This window comes from Saccostrea cucullata, unplaced genomic scaffold (assembly GCF_032062105.1).
Source record: "Saccostrea cucullata isolate Sc308-1 unplaced genomic scaffold, CSIRO_AGI_Scuc_v1 ctg17450, whole genome shotgun sequence".
Classification (NCBI taxonomy): domain Eukaryota; kingdom Metazoa; phylum Mollusca; class Bivalvia; order Ostreida; family Ostreidae; genus Saccostrea; species Saccostrea cuccullata.
Genome location: NW_026933940.1, coordinates 6,276 through 11,343, shown reverse-complemented (window position 1 = coordinate 11,343; position 5,068 = coordinate 6,276). Strand labels below are relative to the sequence as shown.

General features: G+C 33.9%; 1 long non-coding RNA gene across 1 annotated transcript; it reads left to right on the top strand.

Annotated features, from left to right (window-relative positions):
• The first annotated feature begins 41 nt into the window (after positions 1–41).
• On the top strand, positions 42–3,699 carry LOC134239675 (uncharacterized). The gene is made up of 4 exons (XR_009986266.1): positions 42–380; positions 2,046–2,129; positions 2,512–2,667; positions 2,980–3,699. It is a non-coding gene; the product is annotated as an uncharacterized LOC134239675 (long non-coding RNA).
• Positions 3,700–5,068: the final 1,369 nt, after the last annotated feature.

The window sequence follows — 5,068 nt, the reverse complement described above, 5'->3', positions numbered from 1 at the left end:
CACATTTGAGGAGAACTAAAAGCTTGATGTTGCTTGAAGAAGAAAGTGCCAGGAGAATGCAGGCATGGTACAAAGGCAGAAAACAACACTAAACGTACACAAAACTCACACAAATAGTCCTTAGGTGTCAGAAGACTTACAGAGCTTGTAGATTAAGACAGTCAGACAGAAGGAAATTCTTAGTCCTTAAAATAGCAGCTCTGACTATCCAGGCCTTCTATAAAACAAGATCCACATACCAAAGGATGAAGAAATCCACATTGCTCATCCATTCTTGTTCCAGAGGTCTTGTAGAGAGAAGGAAATACAGACGTATGAACAAAGCGACCACCAACATACAGAGGACTTATAGAATCTACTGCCACAACAAACTTGTCAAGGTTAGATCAAGTTAAAAATGTTTTGTTTATTAATAAAAATAAATTAAACGGAAATGGTTTAAAGAAAATTTCTCTAGTTAAAAAGGAAGTCTTGTCAATTTACTACAATGATTCTAATTGTGTTAATTTTATAAGAATTTAGTATTTTTGGTTGTCACAAGGTGTAATTGTAAATGGTTCATGTTTGTGCCATGGAATACAGTGGAACCTCATTTATCCGGACACTTTGGTTCCTAGTCAATTTGTCAGGATATGTGAAGCATCCAGATACCGGTACCTAAATTACCAGTTAAACAAGACAAAACAACGTTCAAATATTCTGTTCGATGAAAAATCGTCCGGATACAGAAGCAACCGGATATCTGGCATCCAGATATCTGAAGATCCACTGTATATTTAAACCCGGGACCTCTGACATGTCAGTTCACTGTGATTTACCCATACAAGTAGAGAGTTAATCGTTTAACTCAGTTGGTAGACCACTGCAATGGACTGGCATACCAAACGCAGCACAGTTAAGGTGCGCAATGGAAATATCGACTAAATTTTGTATTTAAAAATGTATTCGTAATCGGGATGGCGATTATTTTGAGTACATTATCTATATCGGATAATTGTAATTATGATTAATAAAGTCTACATATCGAGGACGATTATATTTTATACTTAGACTAGTCACGTGATGCGGCAGTCACGCGATTTTAGCACATTGACTTGAAGTATTGATTTTACATATAAATATCACTAGTGCAAGGGCATAACCAAGTTAAATTTCCAAGTTTAGTATCTAAATATTTTCAACACACATTGTAGTTTCTAAAAAGTGCTGCGATCCTGTATAAATTCTGCAATTTCATAGTTAAAATTATACTTGTATGACCGAATGCTATATTTTTTGCTGGACAGCGGCATGAAATATTGATATAATTAAATTGTTTTTAAGAGTTCATCAGGATCGCAGCACTTTTCAGATACAGTAATAGTTCTATAGTTGAAATGTAAAAGCTTACTTTGATCCATAGAGTGTATGCCCTTGCACTGGATCGATTTATTAAGACCCCCCACATTACCCTCCGATGTACTTGCATACAAATATACGACAGTGTCAATTAAATACGTAATGTACAAAAAAAATATTAATAAAATAGTGAAGAAGACATTAAATTCAAGTTATTGGCCCATAGAATATCTGTAAATAATATTTTATTTAATTAGAGAATACATATTTTGTTGAGAAAATATTACTTGATCTGTCTCTCACTGCATACAAACTACGTCACGTTGTAAGAAATGACGTCATATTGACAAGTGTATTGCGATCAGTGACTTGCATATAACTTTTTATGTGGGATTTAACTAACGACAAAACAACACGCTGTAGTAAGTTTTTATGTAGTTTGATGATTTCTTACTGCTTAAATTAGCAGATAAACTCATTTTGTGGTATTTTAAAGAAATGTTGTATGACGTATATTGTGTATGATGTCATAGTCAAGTTTTCCCGTACAAATTAGGCTCCGCCTCCTTTTTGTAACCTTAACTGTGCTGCGAAGGTCAAATCCATTTCAAGGCATTTACATATCTACGTAATAAACTGGTAATCAAAGTTGCAGTGATTGTCATGCCTAACTTATAAATAACATTACTTTTTATTTGTTCACTTAGGAGAAAGAAAGCCAAGAATACCAAAACTAGTTGGCCAAGCAAGAAAAGGCCAGAGAAGGAGTATAGAGTGCAATCATAATACAGGTGAAGATTACAGATTCTTAAGATCAAAATTGTATGAAAATGTCCTTCTCAAATGTCATAGATTAGGAGATAAAGTATATCTGTTGTTTAAAATAAGGTGCCAAATTACTGTTTAACTTCAGTATGCATGTATCTTGATCATCAATGTATAGAATACCATTTAGATATGTTCGATTGTGAGGTAGAAGTCCAAACCTCTTTTCCTTAATTCATGTTTATCTTGATATTTTGAATTATTGGATTATTATTTTTAAGTTTTACATGCCCCCTTGAATTTGATATAATGGTCTTTTACTGTAGATAAATACCATATGTGCTATTTATATGACTGATGATTCTTGACACACAGATAAATGAGTAAAAAATTGTTTGTTATGTACAGAAATGTGTAAGAGGGAGATATATGTCGCTAAAGGTTGTTGAATCTCAAGAGCTCTATTCGAGTGATTGAAAAAGTAACATTGAACTTGATGCACATCTGCCATGAAAAGAAAAAAAAAAACAGGAATTAGCCACCACAACGATGGACGTGAATAAGGTAGTTTTACTAAAGTCTTTCTTCAATATGCAAGAACCCTAAAGTATTTTCCCCAATTCTCATGTCCCTCTCTGTATCATTAACTGCTCATGCATATTCATTAGAATTTGTGGTACTGGGGCAGTGAATTAATGCACAACTTTTTGATTTCCTTTCAAGAATTTTAAAATTGAGGTAATTAATGTCAGATGGGGGATATTAAGTATTTTAAAATCAATGTCCCTGACATTATTCTTAATTATTTTGTACACAAGAAAGATTAAACTTCTGATCTATTTTTAACATTAGTTGTTTTGACTTTTTAAATTTCAGAATGAAGAGGGGGAACAGATAAAAAAAATGAAGTTATTGTGAAGCCTAAAAAATTAGGGGTATGTGTTAGAAAACATGAACACTGTAAAGCGCTAAAAATGTCAGAGGACGGATACAGCTCAACCATCTTTCAGGCGCCTGGATACATTAATCAGTAGCCATCTCAAGCGGCGATGTCATTGTTGTTGACAAAACTGACACGGGTCAGTTATCCATCCACACAGTAGCTGTTAATTGGTCGTCTTGTCATTTACTTATTAGTCACATATTTTACAATGGTTACGTTTAAAAAAAAAAAAAGGCAGTATTTATAAATCAGACCCGCAACTGCGTTTCAGTATAGTTTCAGATATATACCGTGTTACATAGTCTCCTTGGAACTTTTGCATCACTGATTCAGGTCGCCGGGGAAGCCCTTTCTATTTCTCACAATCGTACCACAACAGAAGATCTTTTTGGCGAGCAGACCTTTAACCAGTTCGACTGAAGTAAAGAAGCTGTCGAAGAAAACGTGATGGTTTTTGCCCTGTAATTCCTCCACAAGTTTAAAGACTACTGTCTGGCCAACAGGAACACCCTTGTATTGGTCCCTTCCGAGATACAGGTCAAGCTGATGGCAAAATCCAGACAAACTGTCACACCGGAGCCAGACTTTTAACCCCCATTTAGTAGGTTTGGAGGATATACACTGTTCGGCCTATAAATGAAGATAGCAATTAAAAAGTTATGAGAAGATTGCTATTGAAAAACTGTTTTCCTTTAATTTATTCTGATCTGAAGTAAGCTCGTAATTACGATATTTGTTGACATAAAAACATTCGATAAGTCTTTATAAGTTTATTTATCGATTGTTTTGCCAATAAAAGTTGAACTCAATCGAAATTCATCTCTATTACATTCCTTTGCGGTATAAAGTATTCGAAATAACGGATTGTATGGAGGCCTCAAAGAGAAATAATTTAAATATTTTTAAAAAATTCGTTATTGGAATTATAAGGATTAAACGCTTTTTTGAAATATTCATCGATGTGTAAAGTCTTGACATTCTACTCACAAACTTAACATAAAAGTGCTTCGCACTTTTATTTAGTTTGTGAGTATCAGTAAAATGTCAAGACTTTACACATCGATAAATTTTTCAAAGAGAGCGTTTAATCCTATAGTAAAAAGGGTCAATGTAAAGAGTTATACTTGTCATTTTAATTCATGAAAGAAATTGAAACAATCGTGCGCTCACATTTTATTTTCCAAGAAACGTGCAAAATCACGGGTACCTGTCCCTATAGTAAACGGCACCTTGTTTAGGGTGTTGCTAAAACGCGGAACGGAAAGGGGAACGGAACGGAAAACGGAAAATAAATGTCAAGCAAAGAAGCTTGATTCGATATTAATCAGACATAAAAAGCGTTATTCATTATATAAAAGACATATTTAATGAAAAATTAACGTAAAATATGATATATTCGTTAGTCATGCACCCCTCATAATATGTACTTGCGATGGTCAATAAAAAACATACTGTGATATATAAGTACTAACTAGTATCTTTCTGTCAAACGTTTCGTTCAAATCATTTTTAAGAATGTTCATTGAGAAACAAAAAATCTTGTTTTGAAATAAGCGGAAGGAAAAAAAAAACTACTAGTATGTATACATACGTGTATCGGTATAGACAAAAATTTGAACTAGGTTTGACATATGCATTATGCATGCATTGGCGAATCAAGGAATCTTGAAAAGGGAGGGGGCAGTTAGAGTCGGAGTAGGTGCCTTCAGTCACATACATATATTGGTCACAGAGAGTACGGGGGTGGTCTTCCTCCCCTCTAAATCCATGAGTGGCATATGATATGCATATTGAGAAATTCAAATATGAATAGCTGCAACATAAGAAAAACATTTATAGCAAAGGAATTTAATAGTATGTTTAACCTTTTTCTTATAAAGCAACTTTTCAGACCTGAGCAGAAAAACAAAAGTTTTACGAGGTCAACCCCCCCTCCCCCCAAAAAAGAAATCACACTTTAACTTCATTAAATGTCAGGACGATATATTAGTTTAACTACAATTCAGATTTATAACTCCATCT